The sequence below is a fragment of the Stegostoma tigrinum genome, chromosome 20 (assembly GCF_030684315.1).
Source record: "Stegostoma tigrinum isolate sSteTig4 chromosome 20, sSteTig4.hap1, whole genome shotgun sequence".
NCBI classification, from domain to species: domain Eukaryota; kingdom Metazoa; phylum Chordata; class Chondrichthyes; order Orectolobiformes; family Stegostomatidae; genus Stegostoma; species Stegostoma tigrinum.
In genome coordinates this window covers 33,662,480-33,688,109 of record NC_081373.1, presented here as the reverse complement: position 1 = coordinate 33,688,109, position 25,630 = coordinate 33,662,480, and the positions used below count along the sequence as shown (strand labels likewise).

Genomic DNA, 25,630 nt, shown 5'->3' with positions numbered 1-25,630 from the left:
TTCTGGGACTTCAGTCTAATTAATGGTTATTGTGCCCTCTAACCCAAACCTTTCAAGCCCTGCATTTTCCTTCTACTATTTCCCATTTAACCTCCGTATCTACCTTTCCTGTATCTATATGTGTGAAGCCATGCACCATTCACAAATATGTGAATTGCTCCTGAAAATGACTAAAACTGCAAATGTGCCAACACATTTAAAAAACTGAACATTTTACAATCATATCAGTGTCCTTCAAAGTCACACATAATCTCAATGGCAAATTTTATCATCTTAATCTTGTCCAAGTAAACAATAGATGTAGAAACACCACGAAGAATAACTTATTACAACCTTATAATGCTCTCAAAGATTATATGTGCCATTTTACAGTAATTTCAGTATTTAAATTTACCTTTCAGCAGGCAGATGGCACACTGATCCCTAAAGTGCAGAAATTAAGAGCTTTATGTTCTGATGTTTAAAATACTCTTAGATAGGTAAAAGTTAATGGGAATAGGACATGGAACGTTAAGACTAGAAGGCTTAAGGTTTTTTGCCTGAATACTTTGTGCATTCAAAATAAAGTGGATGAATTAGTCATGCATATAGCTTATGGAGACATGGCTGCAGGGTGATCAGGGATGGGAACTGAGCATCCAGAATTATTCAGTATTTAGGAAAGACATATAGAAAAGAAGAGGCTGGGGAGTTGCATTAGTTCGTAAAAAGGATATACGCACAATATTGAGGAAAGATACAAGTCCAGACAATGTACGATCTTTGTTGGTAGAATTGAGAAAAGCATAAGGCAAAAAAAAAATCAGTTGGATGTTAGGTATAGATGACCAAACTATAATGGTGGTGTAGGGAATGGCTCAAACAGGAAATCAGATGTGAATGAAGAGAAGGAACATCTCTAGTTATGGGTGACTTTAAACTGCATATTGATCAGGTTAATCAAATTAGTCACAACACCTTGGAGGAGGAATTCCTCAAGTATATATGAGATGGTTTTCTGGACCAAAACATTGAGGAACCAACTAAAGAACATGCCATCTTAGAATGGGGTTATGCAATGAGAAAGGAGTAATTGGTTATTTAATTGTGACAGACCCTCTGGGGATGAGTGACCATAACATGATTGAATTCATCATTTCGATGGAGTAGTTGATTCTGAGACCACAATCCTGAATCTTTACAAGGGGAAGTAAGATGCTATGAGACATGAGTTGGCCATGATAGATTGGGCAATGTTACTCAAAGGAATGGCAGTACATAGGCAAACGTAACATTCAAACAGCAAATGATTGAACTACAGAAATTGCTTATTCTTGTTTGGTGTAAGAGTGCAAAGAGAATGGTGGCCACATCATGATTTATGAGAGAAGTTTGAGAAATTGCCAAGAAAAAAACAACAGTCCTGAGGATTGGAAATAGTTTAGAAATCTATGCAAAACCAAAGGATTGACTAAAAATGTGAAAATAGAATATGAGATTTTGTTTGTGGGAACATAAAAACTGACTGCAAAAGTTTCTATTGGCATGCTAAGAGAAAATAATTGATTAAAACTAATGTAGGTCCAGTATAGTCAGAAATCAGGGAAATTATAGAGGGGAATAAAAATGTCTGACAAACTAAATTCATACTTTGCGTCAGACTTTAGAAAGGAATACAGGAATAACATACCAGAATGAGGAGGAATACAGGGTTTAGTAAGCATGAGGAACTGAAGCATATCTGTTTTAACAGTGAAGATATTGACAGGATTAAGGGCTGATATATCTCTAAAGCCTGATAATCTACATCCCAGAGTACTTAAGGAAGTGGCCCTCGAAACACTGGATGCATTGTTGGTCATTTAAGAACATTTTGAAGATAGCTGATGTAACTCCACTGTTTAAAACTGGAGATAGAGAGAGAACAGGGAATTATTGACCAATGACTCTGACATTGGTAGTGAGGAAGATGCCAGAGTCCACTATCAAGGATTTCACAGCAGAGCACTTAGAACACAGGATCAGACAACATCAGCACAGGAATTTATGCTTGACAAATCTACTAGAATTCTTTAAGTATGTAACTCAGAGCAAACAAATGTGGTTTATTGGGACTTTCAGAAGGCTTTTGGCAAAGTCCCACAAGAGATTAATATGTTACAGTTCGTGTTATTGAGGACAGTGTATTGAGATGGATATAAAATTGGTTAGCAGACAGGCAAAAAAGAAGAGGAATAAATAGGTCTCTTTTTGAAATGGCAGGCAGCAATTAGTAGGATACCGCAAAGATTGGTACCAAGACCCAGTTAATAACAAAATGTGTTAATAATTTAGAGGTGGGAACTAAATATAATTTGTCAAAATTTGCAAATGACAATGCTTGGCAAAAGGGTCAGCTTTGAGAAGGATGCAAAGGTGTTGTTGCATGCTTTGGACAGGCTGAATGGGTGAGCAAATGCATGGCAGACGCAGTTTAACATGCGTAAATATGAGGTTGTCTACTTTGGTAGCAAAATTAGGAAAGAAGATTATTATTTGAATGCAAATGGAGAATGGAGATTGTTCAATGAATCCTGGATGTCCTTGTGCATCAGTTATTGAAAGGAAGCATACAAGTGCAGCTGGCAGTAAAAAAGGCAAACTGTATTCACGGAGTTTGCATGTTCTCCCAGCGTTTGCATGGGTTTCCACTGAATACTCCAGTTTCCTCCCAAAGTCCAAAGATGTTCCAGTTAGGTAGATTGGCCATGTTAAATTGTCCTATAGAACATAGAACATAGAACATAGAACAGTACAGCACAGAACAGGCCCTTCAGCCCACAATGTTGTGCCGACCATTGATCCTCATGTATGCACCCTCAAATTTCTGTGACCATGTACATGTCCAGCAGTCTCTTAAATGACCCCAATGACCTTGCTTCCACAACTGCTGCTGGCAACGCATTCCATGCTCTCACAACTCTCTGCGTAAAGAACCTGCCTCTGACATCCCCTCTATACTTTCCACCAACCAGCTTAAAACTATGACCCCTCGTGCTAGCCATTTCTGCCCTGGGAAATAGTCTCTGGCTATCAACTCTATCTATGCCTCTCATTATCTTGTATACCTCAATTAGGTCCCCTCTCCTCCTCCTTTTCTCCAATGAAAAGAGACCGAGCTCAGTCAACCTCTCTTCATAAGATAAGCCCTCCAGTCCAGGCAGCATCCTGGTAAACCTCCTCTGAACCCTCTCCAAAGCATCCACATCTTTCCTATAATAGGGCGCCCAGAACTGGATGCAGTATTCCAAGTGCGGTCTAACCAAAGTTTTATAGAGCTGCAACAAGATCTCACGACTCTTAAACTCAATCCCCCTGATAATGAAAGCCAAAACACCATATGCTTTCTTAACAACCCTGTCCACTTGGGTGGCCATTTTAAGGGATCTATGTATCTGCACACCAAGATCCCTCTGTTCCTCCACGCTGCCAAGAATCCTATCCTTAATCCTGTACTCAGCTTTCAAATTCGACCTTCCAAAATGCATCACCTCGCATTTATCCAGGTTGAACTCCATCTGCCACCTCTCAGCCCATCTCTGCATCCTGTCAATGTCCCGCTGCAGCCTACAACAGCCCTCTACACGGTCAACGACACCTCCGACCTTTGTGTCGTCTGCAAACTTGCTGACCCATCCTTCAATTCCCTCGTCCAAGTCATTAATAAAAATTACAAACAGTAGAGGCCCAAGGACAGAGCCCTGTGGAACTCCACTCACCACTGACTTCCAGGCAGAATATTTTCCTTCTACTACCACTCGCTGTCTTCTGTTGGCCAGCCAATTCTGTATCCAAGCAGCTAAGTTCCCCTGTATCCCATTCCTCCTGACCTTCTGAATGAGCCTACCATGGGGAACCTTATCAAATGCCTTACTGAAGTCCATATACACCACATCCACAGCTCGACCCTCATCAACCTTTCTAGTCACATCCTCAAAAAACTTGATAAGGTTTGTAAGGCATGACCTACCCCTCACAAAGCTGTGTTGACTGTATTTGATCAAGCCATGCTCTTCCAGATGGTCATAAATCTTATCCCTCAGAATCCTTTCTAACACCTTGCAGACGACAGACGTGAGACTTACTGGTCTATAATTGCCGGGGATTTCCCTATTTCCTTTCTTGAAGAGAGGAATTACATTTGCCTCTCTCCAGTCCTCAGGTACGACTCCAGTGGAGAGCGAGGATGCAAAGATCTTCGCAAGTGGCGAAGCAATTGCATTTCTCGCTTCCCAAAGCAGCCGAGGACAAATCTGATCCGGGCCTGGCGACTTGTCAATCTTAATGTTTGACAAAATTTTCAGCACATCAGCTTCCTCTATCTCTATCCATTCCAGCATGCACACCTGCTCTTCAAAGGTTTCATTCACTACAAAGTTGGTTTCTTTCGTAAAGACAGAAGCAAAAAACTCATTTAGGGCTTCCCCTACCTCCTCAGGCTCCACACACAAGTTCCCTATGCTATCCCTGATCGGCCCTACTCTTTCTTTGACCATTCTCTTATTCCTCACGTAAGTGTAAAATGCCTTTGTGTTTTCCCGGATTCCTTCTGCTAAGCCTTTCTCGTGCCCCCTCCTGGCTCTCCTCAGACCATTTTTGAGCTCCTTCCTTGCCTGCATGTAATCCTCACTAGCTGAACTTGACCCTAGCTTCCTCCACCTTATGTAAGCTACCTTCTTCCTTTTCACTAGACGCTCCACCGCTCTCGTCATCCAAGGTTCCTTAATCTTACCCCTTCTTGCCTGTCTCAGAGGGACATATTTACTCATCACTCCCAACAACTGTTCCTTAAACCGTCTCCACATGTCTATAGTTCCCTTACCATGGAACAACTGCTCCCAGTCCATGCTTCCTAACTCATGTCTAATCGCATCATAGTTTCCTCTTCCCCAATTAAATATCCTCCCATTTTGCCTAATCCTCTCCTTCTCCATAGCTATGTAGAATGTGAGGCAGTTATGGTCACTATCACCAAAATGCTCTCCCACCACAAGATCTGATACCTGCCCCGGCTCGTTTCCGAGCACCAAGTCTAGAATGGCCTCTCCCCTCGTCGGCCTGTCAACGTACTGCGTTAGGAAACCCTCCTGAACACACCTTACAAAAACAGCTCCATTCAAATCTTCTGCTCGAAGGAGGTTCCAATCAATATTAGGAAAGTTAAAGTCACCCATTACAACAACCCTACTGCGTGCACACTTTTCCAAAATCTGTCGACCTATGCTTTCTTCAATCTCCCTGCTGCTATTGGGGGGCCTGTAGTAAACCCCTAACGAGGTGACTACTCCCTTGCTGTTCCTAATTTCCACCCATACTGACTCGGTAGGCAGATCTTCCTCAACAAAGGAAGCTTCTGTAGCTGTGATACCCTCTCTGATTAGTAGTGCTACACCCCCTCCTCTTTTTCCCCCCTCCCTATTCTTTTTAAATGTTCTAAACCCTGGAACATCCAGCAACCATTCCTGCCCATGAGAAACCCATGTCTCTGTTATGGCCACAACATCATAGCACCAGGTACTGATCCATGCTCTAAGTTCATCACTTTTATTCCTGATACTCCTTGCATTAAAGCAAACACACTTTAACCGATCCCTTGGTTCCTTCCCAGGAAAATCCTTCCCACTAGCTGGTCTACCTCTTGCTACTGCCTCACCTGCATCAACGCTCACCTCTGGTATACAGCTCAGGTTCCCACCCCCCTGCCATACTAGTTTAAACCCTCTCGAACTACTCGAGCAAACCTTCCACCCAGGACATTGGTCCCCTTCCAGTTCAGATGCAACCCGTCCTTCTTGTACAGGTCCCACCTTCCCCAGAAGGCATCCCAATTATCAACATATCTGAAGCCCTCCCTCCTACACCAGCTGCGTAGCCACGTGTTCAGCTGCGCCCGCTCCCTGTTCCTCACCTCGCTATCTCGTGGCACCGGTAGTAAACCAGAGAACACTACTCTGTTCGTCCTGCTCTGCAGCTTCCATCCTAACTCCCTGAAATCACTTTTTATATCCTCAAACCTATTTCTGGCTATATCATTTGTGCCAATATGTAACACGATTTCTGGCTGTTCGCCCTCCCCTTTTAGAACTTTATACACCCGATCGGAGACGTCCCGGACCCTGGCACCAGGGAGGCAACATACCTTCCGGGAATCCCGGTCTTGCCCACAAAATCTCCTGTCGATTCCCCTAACTATCGAGTCCCCTACCACGAGTACTTTTCTATTCTGCCCCCTTCCCTTCTTTGCCACAGTGTCAGGCTCAGTGCCAGAGAACTGACTACTATGGCTTTCCTCTGGTAGGTCATCCCCCCCAGCAGTATCCAAAACGGTATACTTATTGCTGAGGGGAATGCCCACAGGGGATCTCTGCACTGTCTGTCTGTCCCCTTTCCTCCCCCTAACTGTAACCCATCTATCCTCGTCCTGAGCCTTAGGAGTGACCAACTCCCGATAACTCCTCTCAATTACCCCCTCTGCCTCCCGAATGATCCGTAGTTCATCCAGCTCCAGCTCTATTTCCCTAACACGGTTTTCAAGGAGCTGTAGCTGGGTGCACTTCCCGCAGATGTAGCCAGCGGAGACGTGTGCCACATCTCCCAACTGCCACATTCTGCAGGAGGAGCAAGCAACTGCCCTAGCATCCATACCCCACTTATCTGAACACCCACTCAATATAAAGCAGAAAGCTTACTTCAAGTAATAATAACAAATTAATAACAAACTTATGTTCAATAGGGTCCAGGGATGTGCAAATTGTGTGGATTAGCCATAGTAAATCTGGGGTTAAGGGGCTAGGTGGGAGTCTGAGTCTGAGTAGGATGCTCTTCAGAGGGCTTGTGCAGACTTAATGGGATGAATGGCCTGTTTCTATATTATAGGGATTCTACGATTCTATGTATGTTGGCTTTCATGACAAGAGGATCCAAGAACAGGACCAAGGATATCTTGCTACAATTGTACAGTGCGTTGGTGAAGCCAGACCTAGAATATTGGGTGAAGTTTTTGTCTTCTTATCAGAGGAAGGATGCTCTTACCATTCAAATCGTAGTGTGCGGGTTAATAATTTGATTCCTGGAAAGGCAGGACTGACATATGAGGAACAATTTAATCGGTTCACGTTATATTCACAAGAGTTAAAAAATATGAGGGGGGGGAATCTCAAAGAAATCTGTAAAATTCAACAGGACTAGACAAGTTTAGATGCAAAAAGGTTGTTCCTTATGGCAGGGGTGTCCAAAACTAGGGGGCCATTGTTTAAAGGCATAGGGAAAGCCTTTTAGCACTGAGATGAGGAGAAATTTCTTTACCGTGAGAGTAGTGAGTCTGTGGAACTCACTACCACAGAAAGTGGATGAGGCAAACACAGTGTATTTTCAAAGGAGGTTAATGCAACTCCTGTGGCAAAAGAAATCAAGGGATAAGGGGAGGGCAGGATTAGGTTATTGAGCCCAAAGATTGGCCATGATCATATTGAATGGCGGAGCAGGTTCAAGGGATCAAATGGCCCATTACTGCTCCTATCTTCTATATGTTTCCATATTCATCAAATTCTTCTATAACCATTTTTTTGCACATACATTGCCATTTATTTTGAAAGAGTAAATGCCTAGCATTCGCTGCTCACAATGTGGTCTTTTCTACTTTGGAGAAACGAAGTGTAGACTGGCTGACTGCTTCGCAGAACATTATGTTCTGCTTGCAAAAAAAAGACCCTGAGCTACCTGTTGCCTGCCACTTTAACGCACCACCCCGTTCCCTGGCCAACATCCCTGTCTCTGGTTTGCTGCAGTGTTCTAGCAAAGCTCAAATTAAACTGGAAGAACAACACCTCATTTTCCACTTGGGGTCCCTAGAGCCCTCTGGGCTCAATATCGAGTTCAATGATTTTAGGGCCTAAACTCTCCCACGTCCCAACCCCCTACTCCACACACCAGGTCTTGTTACCACATAGCCTGTCATTACACACTACCTGTTATTAGTCACTAATAGTGCCCATTAACAACTATTCATCCTCAGCCTGATCGTTACCAACCCCTTGTCTGTCCAACTGTTCTTCTCTCTCTTTAGGCTCTATCCTATGTTTACTCCCTACCCCATCCCCATTCCCTTTTTCTGCATATAAACTGATGTTTTCCAGCCACCATCAGTTCCGAGGAAGGGTCACCAGACTCTGTTTTATCGTTCATAGATGCTGCCAGACCTGCTGAGCTTTTCCAGCAACTTTTTTTTGTTCTAGATTTACAGCATCTGCAGTTCATTTGGTTTTTATTTTTCCTGGCTAAGATTATTGCAGCCAAGCACTATACAAGTATGCTAAACATCCAGGAAGAAGCATTGCCAATAAGATAATATAAAGTACATTGAAGAGAAAACAAAATCCTCAGATTTTGTTTTATTCTGACAAACACAAATCTCAACTTACTGGCTGGGACAAGTCACTGCCAGTTTTATTTCAGAACGATGACATAAACGATTAAAAGCAAAATACTTCTCACTCATGCAGTATACAAGTTATCACAATCTCATCAGTTCTTTACTTCTAAAACTGAAGACGCAAATTTCCAGTGGTGGGAATCTTTGCTGATCACAAATGTATACTGGGACATTGAGATTCGCCAGATTTGAATTTTATCAGAACCTTGTTGGTGAACAAAGAACTAAGAAAATTACAGCTCAGCCCTTCAGCCCTCCAAGCCTTTGCCGATCCAGATCCTCTATCTAAGCCTCTTGCCTATTTTCCAAGGATCTGCATCCCTCTGCTCCCTGCCCATTCATATATCTGTCTAGTTACATCTTAAATGATGCTATCATGCCTGTCTCTACCACCTCCGCTGGCAACGCGTTCCAGACACCCACCATCCTCTGCGTAAAGAACTTCCAATGCATATCTCCCTTAAACTTTTTCCCTCTCACCTTGAAATTGTGGCGCCTAGTAATTGAGTCACCAACTCTGAGAAAAAGCTTCTTGCTATCCACCCTGTCTATACCTCTTATGGTTTTGTAAACCTCAATCAGGTCCCCCCTCAACCTCCATCTTTCTAATGTAAATAATCCTAATCTACTCAACCTCTCTTCGTAGCTAGCGCCCTCCATACCAGGCAACATCCTGGAGAACCTCCTCTGCACCCCATCCAAAGCGTCCACATCCTTTTGGTAATGTGGCGACCAGAATTGTTCGCAGTATTCCAAATGTGGTTGAACCAAAGCCCTATACAACTGTAACATGACCTGTCAACTCCTTTACACAATAACCCGTCCGATGAATGAATGCATGCTGTATGCCTTCTTGGCCACTCTATCAACCTGCGTTGCCACCTTCAGGGTACAATGGACCTGAACACCCAGATCCCTCTGTGCATCAATTTTCCCCAGGGCTTTTCCATTTACTGCATAGTTCACTGGGCACATAGGAATTCTACAATTCCAATAAGGAATTACAGTAAGGAATTTTACATTCCTTACAAAAACAAAACAATGCTTGATCCATCTGCAAGAATACTTCGAGGATGTAATTCGTAAAGTTGTTCGGAATAGTCACTAGATCTGTTTATTTGGACTTTCAGAACGCTTTCAACAATGTACCACGTACAATGGAGCATAGGTGCACAACGTGTAAAATTAAAGCACACATGATTGGGGTAGTGTATTCAGGTGAATACAAAATTGGTTAGCAGACAGGAAGCAAGAACTTGCTTTGTATTTTGTTTCCTTAAATTCCAGAAGAACTAGCATTTTGTAGTTTCTTCATTTACCGTACAAAGGAGAATATAATCCCCAGTTTGTGCCACATGAGATGATACCACTGAACACCAGGATTAAGTACACATTGTGAGTTTGTCTAAAATCAATACTAATTTTTTTAAGCATAACCATGAGCCAGTTGGATAAATTAACTCATTGTCTTGCTATCTATTGTCTCAAAAGTTCTCTCTTCAATCACATCATTTTCTTACCTATTCTCTGTCAATTTTTTACCCTGTCAAATGTATCAGGGACATTTACAACATAAAAAGGCATCATCTCAAATAAATAAATGACAAGTAAATTTCAAGGCTGTTATCCTGTCTCAGCCCAACATTTCTATCTGTAATGTTAAAGCTGTTTGCAGTGCAGTATGTTTTTCTGAGTATTGATACTAATTGATAACAGTCTCGGCTGTCCTGAATGATACCGCTGTATGCGTGTTAGAGCAAAAGAGGATGGGTAGAGAGAGAGGTTGCACTCCAGCAAGTAACTTATGAATCAAGCAAAACAGTCATACCAAAAAGGAGGTAAGGAAGAGAACTGCATTTGCTTCTGCACGACTTCTTTTTGCATGTGAACAATTTTACTTGTTTGTAATAAAGGAGAATTTGCCTTTGGCACATCACAACATTTAAGAAATTTAAGGATTGAATTTATTGTATAGAGTGGGTTGCTAATATTTTTAAATGCCAAAAAGAAAGCCATGTAGTTGACTCTGGACAGCAACAGATTGAGTTATGTGGAAAGACTGGGGAAAAATAGAAATCTTTGGGCTTCCAAAAAAACACATCACATAACAAATAAAACAAGTTCAAGCAATGCTGCAAGGTAAGTTATGTTTTGACAGTAAAACAGCAAAGGCTAAAACCAGCAACAGTTAGTTTAGGAAAGAGGTTGGTAAAAATATCATCATGGACTTGGAACTGTATTCCATTTAAGATAGGGCAGATAAAAGGTCAAAACCTCAAAATCAAATCTGAGTGAGATGACTGGTGAGGAAAATATAATGTACTTAATGATATAGCCTCAAAAAACCTGATCATATAAATACTGTGAGCTACAAATGTCAATGGATAAGAAATGTACACTATGAGGCATTGTATTCTTCCAGTAAAAGTTTTAGCAAGCCACCACAATGATTGCTTTTCTCCTTGGAGAAATGAAACTTCTACTGAGTACATTATCAAAACTAAATACGTGTGCCAGTGAAAAATACACACAGAAAATAATAAATTGTTACTTTTTATTTTTGAATTCAAATAAAAATAGATGGTGTAGTAGACAGTGAAGAAGATTAGAGATAATGGGAACTGCAGATGCTGGAGATTCCAAGATAATAAAATGTGAGGCTGGATGAACACAGCAGGCCAAGCAGCATCTCAGGAGCACAAAAGCTGACGTTTCGGGCCTAGACCCTTCATCAGAGAGGGGGATGGGGGGAGGGAACTGGAATAAATAGGGAGAGAGGGGGAGGCGGACCGAAGATGGAGAGTGAAGAAGATAGGTGGAGAGGGTGTAGGTGGGGAGGTAGGGAGGGGATAGGTCAGTCCAGGGAAGACGGACAGGTCAAGGAGGTGGGATGAGGTTAGTAGGTAGCTGGGGGTGCGGCTTGGGGTGGGAGGAAGGGATGGGTGAGAGGAAGAACCGGTTAGGGAGGCAGAGACAGGTTGGACTGGTTTTGGGGAGGAAGATTATCTCAGAATACAGCAGAACCTTAATCAGATGGGCCAAGGAGTGGCAGATGGAGTTTAATTTAGATAAACATGGTGTGTTGCATTTTATTAAGGCAAATCAGGACAGGACCTACACACTTAATGGTAGGGCTATGGGGAATGTTGCTTAGGGGTGTCGGTGCATAGTTCCTTGATAGTGGAGTCACAGATAGACAAGGTGGTGAAGACGGCATATGACATGTTTGCCTTCATTGGTCTAAACCATTGTTTGTAGTATAGGAGTTGGGTTGTCTTGTTGCGGCTGAACAGGACATTGGTGAGGCCACTTTAGAACACTAAGTACAATTCAAGTCACCCTTCTATAGGAAGGATGTTGCTAAATTTGAAAGGAAGCAGAAAAGATTTACAACAACGTTGCTGGGTGTGAAGGGTTTGAATTATGGGGGGAGGTTGAATAGGCTGGGGCTATTTTCCCCTGGAGCATATTATGCTGAGGAGTGACCTTATAGGGGTATATAAAATCATGAGGGAAATGAATAGGGTGAACAGCCAAGCTCTTTTTTCTAAAGAAGGGGAGTCCAAAACAAGGGGGCAAATTTTTAAGGTGAGAGGGCAAAGGCTTAGAAAGGACCCGAATGGTAACTTGTTTCCACGCTGAGGGTCATGCATATTTGAAAAGAGCTGCTAGAGGAGGTGGAAGAGGCAGGCACAATTACAACATTTAAAAGACATGTTGATAGGTGTAGGAATGGGAATGGTTGAGGCGGATTATGGATCAAATGCTGGCAAATAAGACTAGGTCAGATTGGGATGCCTGGCTGGAATGGACAATTTGGGCAGAAGGGTCTGTTTCCATGCTTATGACTCAATGACTCTAAAATTTAGCATCATTTTCATCCAAAGCAGCAAAGTGGCCAGAGCCAAGTTCAACATTGGGGGTAATGGTGAATCACAGCTCTTATTCCACCCCATCTAATTTTCAGCTCCAGTAATGTCAACTTATCGGAAAATTATCAATACAGTCTGGAGCTGCAGGAACACAGCAGGTCAGGCAGCATCAGAGGAACAGGAAAGTCGATGTTTTGGGTTTCCACCCTTCATCAGGCCTGCGGAGGGGAAAGGGAGCTCAGAAACAAATAGGGATGGTGGTGGGACTGTGGAAGGTAGGTGGGATGGTGATAGGTAGATGCAGGTAGGGGGTAGTGGAGATTGGTCAGTTGGAAGGGTGAGGTGGATGGGTGGGAAAGAAGATGGATAGGTTGTGTCAGGTAAAGGAGGCAGGTCAAGAAGGAGGGTTCGAAATGGGATGAGATCGGGACGTGCGTGGAGTGGGGAGAAACTGATGAATTCTATGTTGACGCCATCGGGCTGTGAGTTCCCAAGGTGGAATATGAAGTGTTGCTTCTCCAGTTTGCATGGATGTCATTGTGACACTGGACGAGGCCCAGAATGGACATGTCACCCAGCGAGGAGGAGGCGGAGTTAAAATGATTGGCGACCAGAAGGTGTTGTCATTTGTTGTGTACAGACTGCAGATGCTCTCCGAATCAGTCACCAAGTCTATCCTTGGTCTCACCAATGTAGAGGAGATCACATCAGGAGTGATGCATACAGTTATCTAGGTTGAAGGATGTCCAGGTGAATCCCTGTTGGATTTGGGAAGTTTGAGAGGGGAGGTGTAGGGGCAGGTGTAGCACCTCCTGCAGTTGCAGGGAAAGTTTCCGGGGGTGGTTGGGCTCATGGGAAGTGTGGAGCAGACAAAAGAGTTGCGGAGAGTGTGCTCCCTATGAAAGATTGATAGGGCCGGGGAGGGAAATATATCTTTGGTTGTCGGGTTGGATTTCAGGTGGCAGAAACGGCAGAGGATGATGCACTGGAAGTGGAGGTTGGTGGGGTACTACGTGACCAGGGGACTCTTGTCCTTATTTTTGTTGGAGGGAGGGGATTCCTTACTCCCAATTTCTTCACCTCCGCTGTTTCTGCTCCCACAGACATCCCAGGACATCCCAGATGTCCTCCTATTTCAAGGAGGACTGCAACTGCACCCTTCAGTGATTCGCAATGCCCTCAACCACATCTCTTGCATTTCCTGCATTTCTCCCACTTCCTACAAACTGAAAGGGTGACAATGAGCACCTATAAGGGTTCAAGCTGTGCCTGCTTCTTTGTAGGATATGGGAAACAGTCCCTTTTCTGCTGTTACACTTCCACCATTCCTCACCTGTTTCTCTGCTGCATCAGTGACGGTATTGGTGCTGCCTCGTGCTCCCATGAGGAGCTTAAATAGCTCATTGACTTTATTAACACCTCTCAACCCAACCTCAAATTCATTCGGGCCATCTCCGATAACTCCCTCCCCTTCCTGGACCTGTCTGTCTCCATCTCTGGTAAACATCTCAGCATTGACATCTATTTCAAACACACCCACTCCCATGGCTACCTGGATTACACATCCTCTCATCCACCCTCCTGCAAGAATGCAATCTTTTACTTCCATATCCTCCACCTCCACTGTATCTGCTCCCAAGATAGAGCGTTTCACTCCCAGACATTCCAGATGTCTTTCTACTTCAAGGCCCACAACTTCCCTCCTCTATTGATTCATAATGCCCTCAACCACATCTCTTGCGTTTCCTGCACTCCTGCCCTAAAATCCCTTCCCCCAACAAAAATAAGGAAAGAGTCCCCCAGTCCTCGCATACCACCCCACCAACCTCTGCATCCAGCGCATCATTCTCCATCTCTTCCGCCATCTGCAATCTGACCCCACTACCGACGAGATATTTCCCTCCCCACCCCTATCTGCCTTTCATAGGGACCGCTGTTTCCATGACTCCCTTGTCTGCTCCACACTCCTCACTAACCCCATCACACCTAGCACCTTGCCCTGCAACTGCAGGAGGTGCTACACCTGCCCCTTCACCTCCCCCCTTCCTCCACCCAAAGCCTCAGACAATCTTTCCAAATCTGACAGGGATTCACCCCTATGCCCTCCGACCTGGTCTACTGTATCCACTGATCTCGATGTGGTCTCCTCTACATCAATGAGACCAAACGCAGATCCGGTGACCAATTCGGGAGCATTTGTGCTCTATACAATCGACAAATACCTTCAGGTTGCCTACTATTTTAACTCTCACTCCTACTCCCACTCCCTTGGCGACATGCCCATCCTGGGCCTCGTCCATTGTCACAATAACGCCATACACAAACTGGAGGTTCAACACCTCATAATATCCCTCAGGAGCCTACAGCCCGCTGGCCTGAAAATAAAATTCACCAGTTTCAAAATCTCCCCACCCCAAAACCTCATCCCATGTCAACCCTCCCTCTCATCCGCATGTCCTTGACCTGTCACTACCCGTCCAACTTCTCTCCCACCTATCCACCCCACCTTCCCACTGACCAATCTCCACTACTTCCTACCTGCATCCACTAATCCCCATCCCACCTACCTTCCCCCAGCCCCACACCTCTTCCATTAATTTCCCAGCTCCCTTCCCCCTTACCAGTCCTGATGAAGGGTCTTGACCTGAAATGTCAACTTTCCTGCTCCACTGATGCTGCCTGACCGGATGTGTTTCTCCAGCTCCAAACTATATTGACTCTGACTCCAGCATCTGCAGATCTTGCTATCTCTGAGTGAAAATAGGCTAGTGAGTAAAATGGACTGCCAGCTCAGTGCTGGTCATGTCAAATTTTACCCCTGCAAAGCCGTGATACCTATTGCAACTATTGTGAAGGGGAGGCTGAAAAGACTCGAACATTAAATATTCATATAATAGACCAACAGTGCATGATTATTTACTTATATTCATTTAATAACCAAAAATAACACACCCTACTGCCATACCTGTGCTTAGCAGAGCAAATCTTTTCACAACATCTGCAAGTATTTTAAATACATTGCTGGGAGATCTGAATAAACAGCCTTGACATGAACCAAATCAGCAGGATGAATGAACATATTATGCTCACTTGAATTCAACATTTAGTTTGTTATCTCATAAATGTAACAGATTCTGTCTTCTCACTTTCACACAAACAAGGGATGATTTACATTTTGCTGCACATTCTGTTTAACTATTAAAATTCACATCATGTAACACCTTCATTTTTCTAACAGTTATAAGGTAGCTCTAAACAAATATAGTTCTGAAAGAACCTTGGTGCTGCTGAATGGTACAGTTTTAAATTATGCAAAACAAAGCATCATTCTTAATTATGTTCAGTATCATACACTGTGACATATCTAATGCATTTCCAAATTTCAATAAAAAAATGCGTGTTGTAATAAATGACTTCCTCAGTACCTCAAAGTGGTAAATAATTGAGGCATTAATTAAAAATACTTACAAGTAGCTGTATGTTTCGAATCATGAGACTCAAACAAAGGTTTGTTTTAAATTCATTGTAGAGAAATCTTCTTTTCTGATCTTTCTTTCGCAGTATAAAGGCACATTTCGCATTTTCAGCAATCCTTTGTGAGAATAGACAGTAGTTTAACCAAAGCAAGAATTCCTGTTGGCATCTTCATTATGAAGAATGTAGCATCAGCAATACAGCTCCCTATCGGGTCAAATTCAACACTGGTAAAGCCAACGTTTAGTTTATGACTCCAAAGCAGTTAATGATTCTGAAATTAGTGGAACCATCTAATTGATCCTGAATTCCACCTGAAAGATTAAAAATTAAAAAAAAACAGTCAGAATTAACTGGATCAGAATGAAATCAGAAAGAAAACAAATATAATCAATTAGATCAATGTTGTCCACACTTCCTTTAAGACACTACACTAAATTCACACGTTAGCAAAGCCACCCACTGAAACATAGCAGTAGATTTTCACTGGAAGTGGGCTTTAAGTGGTGGCTGGTGGAACACACCAGCTGGCTGCCTGATAGTGGCAGGAAGGCCCTTTCCATTTGGAGGGAATCATCTGCTCATGCCATTGGGGCTGCAAGCACAAAGTGAGCACCTCACTGAAGCTTTCTGGATATAGGTTGCTCAATATCAACTTGTTCACCTTGCCTCCAAGCTGTAAGAAGCATATTCATTCATGTAAGGTCTCTAATTTGGAAACAGATGGGTGGCAATGTTGTTTCTACAGCACCCGTGATGGGAAGGACTCCTCTTCAGCACTGCTACCAGTCAACATGAGGCAGTACACGCACACCAACCAGCTCAATGCTAAGAGTTATGCTAGGTCAGACAACGTGCAACCAATCAACTGGAAGTAAAAGCAATCAACATCCAACAGCTGAAAATAAACAAGGCAATGGCAGAAATATAGGCAGTTTGAGACCTAAATATTCCCAACAGTTTCCATGGTGATGCTGCAGTACAGTGACTGTTATTTTGGTCCTCTCTGCAGTGGTAATGAGATTTCAGTGAAGTGGTGATTTAAAACCATCATTTACTTCATCAACCGCTGTTCTTCACTCATGCTCCAAAACCAGTTTTTCATCACTTTGCTTACATATAAGAGGGAAGTATATCACCCATACTCAGGTCACAAGACCCAGAAGTGGTCAATCATTTCTTCAATTTATAATTTTCAAATCATTAAGGATCAATTTAAATAACATTTAACAAATACCACACTATATTTATCTTATTAATTAATTTATTAATATGACATTGTAAAATATAAAAGACATATTGATCAACAAGGTAATATTTCAGAAGTATTGCACTGCTACTAAATCAATGATTCAATACTACTCCCTCCTTTCTCTAAAGAGAAAAAAGCAAGCACATTCTCATCATGGTTTATTACCATTTGCTGCATGAGGATTTGTTTCAAAACTAGTTCTCCCACATCAATCTGACATAATGGAAAGAATTTTGAAATTTAGCAGGATCTTAAATGGATGTCAGCAGGTTAGCTATTGTCATATGACTTGTTTTGTTCTCGTTTTAAATGACATCTAATAAAACGCCAACATTTTAAAAACCATTTTTAAATTCATCACCAGATGGCTTAATTGAGGTGGTTTTGCGTGGTAAAATTTTTCATCAAGCCCTGATCTTAAGCACCCCTGTAACTTATAAAGTATGCTTCCCTTTCAAATTTTTTCCCTCAATCTCTTGGAAGTAGTAATTTGTATTCATGAACAATTTTCTGGGTGTTGACAGTCCTGTCATCCAATACAGCACACCTGTCCTCAGCCAACATCCAAACATCTTCACTTTCCAATTAATGGATTCACATTCAGGAGCATTTCAAAGAGCTTTTTCAAAAGAATTTTATCATAAAGATAAGAAACAAAAAATCAATGGAGGGAATTATTCGACTTTTTGCAACACATGTCTGCATTCTCTCCAAACCCCCACCCCCCACCTCCACCTCAACAGATACAGTGAGATAAGCCTCTAAAGTTTTGAAGGACAGGTCTTGGCTTTGTATGTTTCCATCCACACTTTTAGGACATCCAACAGTGCTATGAAAGCATTTAAGTACTTCTGCACTGTAGGAAATGCTGTAGCCAACTTACACAACAAGGTCACTTGAACAGCAATATGATAATCACCAGATAATCAGTTTCAGTGCAATGGTTGAAGATGGTCCCTTTAACAATGCAGCATTCCTCCAGGATTGCATTGGAGTGTCATTCTAGATTGTGTGTTCAACATGTGCTCAAAGTGGAAGAAAGTTGTTTTAAGTAAACCTTCTAATATATGGGCGACTAAACAGGACATAAACTAAAGGCAAACATGCGCACAGTAAATCTAGACTGTATCAACTCTATTAATGTGTATTTTGGATTGATGCCTGCTCTGAACTGTTCTAAAATACAGAAAAATATTGATGGATTTGACTTAGATTGAACCAGAATGAGAAAGGAGTTTTTTTTAATTATTGTAGCTAAAGGCTAGGTTGATTGACATGAAAGGAACATAACATAAATAACAGGTCTTTGCAATGAAAATTTGTAATGCCAGCCACACAACACTGCTGTTCCATCACAGCATTTGCAGTCTGATGAAAATACACTGGCAATTATGTATTGCTCAAAGCCAGCAAATAGAGTTGGCTTAGCGCCAATAATTCTAAGCACCACCTAAGAAATCAAGAATGGGGTAAAGATACTGCTAACATGACACTTACTCATCAAAATTCATGTCATTAGATAGAAAATTCCATTGCTGTGAACAAAGAGCTCTCTGCTTACAAGATTTGTCATCTTAATTATACCCTATACCTTGCAGAGTAAAAAGCATGCACTTTTTAAAGGGCCAGGCATAAATAGACACTTAAAAGCAAGCTACCAAGTCCCTTCACAATACACAACAACAAATTTTGCTCCATATTAACAATAAGGAAATATACTTAAAATGGGAACCTACTACCCATTGTATTACAATCTTCTCTTCTGCTCCATTCATTGGTGAATGACCTGAACTGAAAAATTACGAGTACAAATCATTGTAAGTGGCAGGGCAGGTTAAGAAAGCAGTTAATAAAAATACAGGATCCAGATCTTTATAAGCAGAGGTTTAGAGATCAAAAGCAAAGAAGTTATGGTGAACCTTCATAAAACATTCACCCAGTGTCAACTGGAGCAGTATGTTCCATTTCCAGCACTGAACTTTGGGAAGGGAGTGAGAAAATGGAAAACATGTAGAGAGGCTTCATGAAAATGACTCTCAGTGTAAGGAACTTCAGGTAAAAGGTTGGATTGGAGAAGAGATAATAGGAATTGCAGATGCTGGAGAATGTGAGATAACAAGGTGTGGAGCTGGGTGAACACAGCAGGACAAGCAGCATCTTAGAAGCAGGAAAGTTGATGTTTCAGGCCGAGACCCTTCTTTACCTGCCGAGATCAAGAATAAAAGTACACTAATTTGATGCAATTGGCAGAAGAATCAATGGTGATGAGAACAAAACAAAACATTAGGGATTCTGGATGTGAGTTTGCTCGCTGAGCTGGAAGGTTCATTTTCAGTCGTTTTGTCACCTTTATGTATTTGAAAAAATATACTTTTTTCATAAGATGTACAAAAAATAAAACATATTTATACACCTACCCAGTCATGCAAGCCGCTCTGGGTTACCCAGGGGGTACGTACACCAACTAAAGGAAAAAAAACAAACAAAGAAGAAAAAAAAGATAATACGCCGGCAGTCGTCACCCCGCACAGTCCCAGTTGGCCCCCTGACCAGTTGGGGAAGGCGCCAGCCGGGCCCAGTTACCAGATAGGGCCCTTTTTTCTATTCTGGACGAGGGGTTTCATACGGTGGTCTTTCCCCACCACGCCTTGGCGGCGGCTACCCCAAGCTTTAGCGCATCCCTCAGCAGTAGTCCTGGACCTTGGAGTGCGCCAGTCTGCAACACTCGGTCGCGGTCAGTTCTTTCAGCTGGCAGACCAGCAAGTTGTGGGCAGACCAAAGAGCGTCTTTCACCGCATTGATGGTCCTCCAGGCGCAGTTGATGTTGGTCTCGGTGTGCGTCCCAGGAAACAGCCCATAGATCACGGAGTCCCGTGTCACGGAGTTGCTTGGGACGAACCTCGACAAATACCACTGCATCCCCCTCCAGACCTCCTTCGCATAGGCACACTCCAGAAGGAGGTGATCGACAGTCTCGTCCCCGCCCGCAGCCACCTCGATGGCAGCTTGCGGTGGCGCAGAGATTCCGGGCATGCATAAAGGATCTCACTGGCAGAGCCCCTCTCACCGCCAGCCAAGCAATGTCCTTGTGCTTGTTTGAAAGATCTGGCAATGAGGCATTCTGCCAAACGACTTTGGCAGTCTGCGTGGGGAACCACACGACGGGATCCACCCTCTCCTTTTCCTGAAGAGTCTCGAGGATACTACGTGCTGACCACTGCCTGACGGCCTTGTGGTCAAAGGTGTTTCCCCTCAAAAATTTCTCCACGAAGGACAGGTGGTACGGGACGGTCCAACTACTCGGAGCGTTCCGTGGCAGCGAGGCCAAGCCCATCCTTCGCAACACCGGGGACAGGTAGAACCTCAGTAAGTAGTGACACTTGGTGTTTGCGTACTGAGGATCTACGCACAGCTTGATGCAGCCGCACACAAAGGCAGCCATCAGGGCGAGGGTGGCGTTCGGCACGCCCTTTCCCCCATTTTCCAGGTCTTTGTACATGGTGTCCCTGCAGACCCGGTCCATCCTCGACTCCCAAATGAAGTGGAAGATGGCCTGGGTGACCGCAGCGGCGCAGGTCCAGGGAATAGGCCAGGCCTGCGCCACATAAAACAGTACCGAAAGCCCCTCGCACCTGACAACCAGGTTCTTACCCGCGATGGAGAGGGACCGGAGCGTCCACCTGCCCAGCTTCTGCTTCAATTTGGTGATACGCTCCTCCCAAGTCTTAGTGCACGCCCCAGCACCACCAAACCAAACACCCATCACCTTCAGGTAGTCTGTCCTGACGGTGAAGGGGATGAAGGAGCGGTCGTCCCAGTTCCCGAAGAACATGTCCTCGCTCTTAGCCCTATTGACTTTGGCACCCGAGGCCAATTCAAACTGGCCGCAGATGTCCAACACCGACGATCGGTGCAGAAGACGGCGACATCGTCCATGTACAGGGAGGTCTTGAGCTGAAGGCCTCCGCTGCCTGGGATAGTCACGCCCTTCAGGCTCACGTCCTTCCTGATGGATGCGGCGAAGGGCTCCACACAGCACACGAACAAGGCAGGAGAGAGCGGGCAGCCCTGCCTGACTCCAGGTCTAACGGGAAAACTGTCCAATTCCTACCCGTTGATCGAGACTGTGCTAACGATGTTGGTGTAGAGCAGCCAGATCCAATTGCGGATGCCCTCCCCGAACCCCAAATTGGAGAGGACGTCCCTCATGTAAGCATGAGAGACCCTGTCAAAGGCCTTCTCCTGGTCCAGGCTGATGAGGCAGGTGTCCACCCGCCTGTCCTGCACGTAGGCGATTGTATCCCTGATGAGTGCGAGGGTCTCAGCGATCTTCCTGCCCGGCACAGCACAGGTTTGGTCAGGGTGAATCACCGACTCCAGGACAGACCTGACCCGGTTGGCTATGACCTTGGCCAGTATTTTATAGTCCACGTTCAATAGTGAAATGGGATACCAATTCTTAATTTCTTCCCTCTCCCCCTTCCTCTTGTAAATGAGGGTGATGATGCCTTTCCTCATGGACTTGCGCATTTCCCCTGCCCGAAGCGCACTATTGTACACCTCCAGCAGGTCCTGGCCGACCAGGCCCCACAGAGTGGAATGCAGCTCGACTGGTAAGCCGTCGCTCCTGGGAGTCTTATTCCTCTCCAAGGACTTGAGGGCTCTGGTCAGCTCATCCAGGGATATCAGCCGGTCCAGCCACTCCCTCGTGCCATCGTCTAAGACCTCGGTGATAGACGACAGGAACGACTCGGAGGCCGTGCTGTCCGTGGGCTTCGTGTCGTACAGTCCGGCATAGAAGGGTCTGCTGATCCTTAAAATGTCGGGCCGAGATGACGTCACCGAGCCGTCGCCCTCCTTCAGCCGGCTAAGCACAGAGCTCTCTTTGTGCACCTTCTGAAAGAAGAAACGCGAGCACGTCTCGTCCTGCTCCACGGAGCGGACCCTGGACCGGAAGATTATCCTGGAAGCCTCCGCGGCGAAGAGCGAGGCTTGCTGGCCCCTCACCTCGCAGAGGTCCTCCGTGACATCGACCCCCATCAACTGCAGAAGGAGCAGGTGCTGAACACTTTTCTGGAGTCGCGACAACTTTCCCCGCCTCTCTCTCACCTTCCGAACACCCTTGAGGACAAAGAACCTCTTGATGTTCTCCTTCACCGTCTCCCACCAGTCGCCTGGAGACTCAAAGAGGGGTTTCATGGTTCTACAACCAGCGTACTCCCTCTTAAGCTCCTTGACATTCTCTGGGGTCAACAGAGTCATGTTGAGCTTCCACGTCCCCTTGCCGGCCGGCCGGTCGTCCTGTAAGTGACAGTCGGCCAGCAGAAGGCAGTGGTCAGAGAAGAACACTGGCTCGACGCTGGTGGACCTGACCGAGAACGCCCGTGACACAAACAGGAAGTCTAACCTTGAGCGAATAGACCCGTCTGGCCGCGACCAGGTGTACCTCCACCGCGTTCTGTCTGCAGGGGTACTGAAGACGTCGAGCAGCTTGGCGTCCTTCACCATGCCCATCAGGAATCTGGACGTGACATCCAGTTGACTCCCCCCACCCGCTGTCCCCACGCCGGATCTTCTATCTGCATCGATGATGCAGTTGAAGTCTCCGCCTAGGATGACCGGCCTGGACGTAGCCAGCAGGGTGGAAGCCGCTGCAGGACGGCCAACCGCTCACTCCGTACTGCTGGGGCGTACACGTTGATCAGCCTCAGGGGAGCGTTCCTGTAGGTGATGTCAGCCACTAGGAGGCACCGCCCCACCACCTGCTGAACTTGAGAGATGGTGAAGTTGCGCCCCCACAGCAGAATAGCCAGGCCCAAGGAGTGACAGTCGTTACCCCCCGACCAGATCGAAGGCCCACAGGTCCAGGCGCCGGACCATTTCCCGTACCTGCTGAGGTGCGGTATCCCGCACTCCTGCAGAAACAGGATGTCTGCCTTGACGGTGGTCAGGTAGGCCAACGTGGACACACATCTTGCGGTGGACTTGACGCTGCGCACATTAACGCTCACAACTCGTACCCCCATTGTGGGCAGTGACCGCAGTACCCTCCCCAAGTCCAAGGTCCAGCCCCTCCATCTGTCCCTTCATGCCCATTGCCCGGGCTAACTGCTGGACACTCTCCGGGCTCAGGAAACCATCTGTGCTGCCTTCCGGGTGGCATCCCCTCGTCGGGGGTACGGAGGCAGGAGAGTCTGGCTCTGGGTCAGGCTGGGGACGCGCTGTTTCCTCCTTCCTGTCTGGAAGTTCCGGGGGGCCCTCCAGGGCACCAGCGGCACATGACTGGGTGTCGGAGGGAGACTCAGGACGCCTCCCGTCACCTGGAAGCGGTGTGCTGCTTTCTTTCTCCCTTGAGATCTTAAGCTTCTGCTTTGGGCGGGCCCTCTCCAAATCTCCCTCGTCAGAGGAGCTCTTATAGTCCCCCTGTAGCTGCCTCTTCCCGCCTGATGGTTGCAGTTCCTGGGACCACCGACGCGCCTTCCTCCTCGCTTTCCGGACCGTCGTCCGCTCCTCTGGGTCACCTGTCACCGCTTCCATCGACTCCGGGTTGTCGGTGGGGAGCGGAGCCTGGAGGGGCACTTTGCTGGCCTTGGGTCCGTCCTGCGGGGCTGGGCCCTCCTGCATGACTTGGCCCTCCTGCACATTAGTGGGGTCCTTGCAGGGCCCTGGTGCCTTCCTCTCCTCCGGGGGGGCTAGCCCCCATTGCCCCTGCCGGCGACCTGGGTGTAGGTGGTCCCCCGCCACAGGCATGCCCTATAGAGGTGGCCCGCTTCCCCGAAAGGTTGCAGCTTTTCTCTTGTGGGCAATCCTTTGCAAGGTGTCCCTCCTCCCTGCAGTTCCTGCAGATGGTGGCTTTGCAGTCGGCCGCCATGTGACCTGTCCTACCACAAGCATGGCAGACTTTAGGTTGCCCTGCGTAGGTCAGGTAGCCCTTGCTCCCGCCGATCGCGAAGCTGGACGGTGGGTGTACAATGTTCCCGTCCGCGCCCATCCTCAGCGTCACCTTGACCTGCCTCTTACTGGTCCAGATCCCAAAGGGGTCCATGTTGTTGGTTAGGTCCCCTTCCACCTTCACGTACCTTCCGAGGAAGGTCAGGACATCAACTGCTGGCACATGCGGGTTGTACATGTGCACAGTCACCATACGGCTCCTCTGCGCTGGCATCACGAACAGCGATCAATACAGAGAGGGGGCCCTCACCTTCTTTCTCCTTGAAAACCTCCAGGAAGCGCTCGCAAAGCTTGGAACTCCTGAAGGTCACGTCGTAAAAACCTCCTCCGGGGAAATCCTGCAGGCAGTAAATGTCCGCAGCAGCGAACCCACAACAGTCCAACAGGACCCTCTTCACGAAGAAGGTGCGGTCCACAGGTGCACCTTCATCCACCTTCTTTACAGAAACACGGATGGTGTTCCGGACCCCCTGACCTGGGGCACGAGCACTTGCCGCAGCCATCGTTGCAGGTTGGCTGCTCCCCTGAACCAGCGTTAGGCCGAAGCCAGCATTAAGATCCACTGGTCGCAAGGGTGCACAGCCAACCCGACGTCCTCCTTTCACCTCCAAGATAGCACTCTCCTCTTCTCGGGCCACAAGAGAGTGGGTCTTTATTGTGTTCGAGATGTAAGCTAGTTCACTGAGCTTGCCGGTTTGTTCCCAGACGTTTTGTCACCATTCTAGGTAACATCATCAGTGAGCCTCTGACGAAGCACTGGTGTTATGTCCCGCTTTCTATTTATCTGGTTAGGTTTCCTTAGGTTGGTGATGTCATTTCCTGCATTGGTGGTGTCATTTCCTGTTCTTTTTCTCAGGGGATGGTAGGTTGGCTCCAAATCAATGTGTTTGTTGATGGATTTCCGGTTGGAATGCCATGCTTTTAGGAATTGTCGTGCATGTCTCTGTTTGGCTTGTCCTAGGATGGATGTGTTGTCCCAATCAAAGTGGTGTCCTTCCTCATCTGTATGTAGGGATACGAGTGATAGTGCGTCATGTCGTTTTGTGGCTAGTTGATGTTCATGTATTCTGGTGGCTAGCTTTCTGCCAGTTTGTCCAATGTAGTGTTTGTCACAGTTCTTGCAAGGTATTTTGTAGATGACGTTTGTTTTATTTCTTGTCTGTATAGGGTTCTACCATCTACCATCCCCTGAGAAAAAGAGCAGGAAATGACAGCACCAATGCAGGAAATGACATCACCAACCCAAGGAAACCTAACCAGATAAACAGAAAGCGGGACATAACACCAGCACTTCATCGGAGGCTCACTGATGATGTTGCCTAGAATGGTGACGAAACGTCTGAAAATGAACCTTCCAACTCAGCGCGCAATCTCACATCCAGAACCTCAACCTGAGCTACAAATCTTCTCAAAACTCGCTAACATTAGGGATTCTACAAATACATTAAGGACAAAAGAGTAATTAGGGAGAGAATAGGACCCCGTAAAGATCAGCAAGACTACCTTTGTGCAGAACTGCAGGAGATACTAAACAAGTTCTTTGAGGAGATCACGAGACATGTTGACAAAGGTCGAGCAGTGGATATGGCGTACATGGACTTCAGCAAGGCATTTGATAAGGTTCCCCACGGC

General features: G+C 45.7%; 1 protein-coding gene across 5 annotated transcripts in view; it reads right to left on the bottom strand.

Annotated features, from left to right (window-relative positions):
- ptprea (protein tyrosine phosphatase receptor type Ea) overlaps window positions 1–25,630 on the bottom strand; it is a 296,189-nt gene that overhangs the window by 179,184 nt on the left and 91,375 nt on the right. For 2 of the 5 annotated variants that reach the window (XM_048550902.2, XM_059653095.1), the window contains exon 2: window positions 15,790–16,109. The gene's annotated coding sequence lies outside the window, so the exon portion shown is untranslated. Of the gene's footprint in view, window positions 1–15,789; window positions 16,110–16,459; window positions 16,626–25,630 lie in introns of those variants that run through there. The other 3 variants (XR_007249547.2, XM_048550900.2, XM_048550904.2) reach the window with 3 other exon arrangements.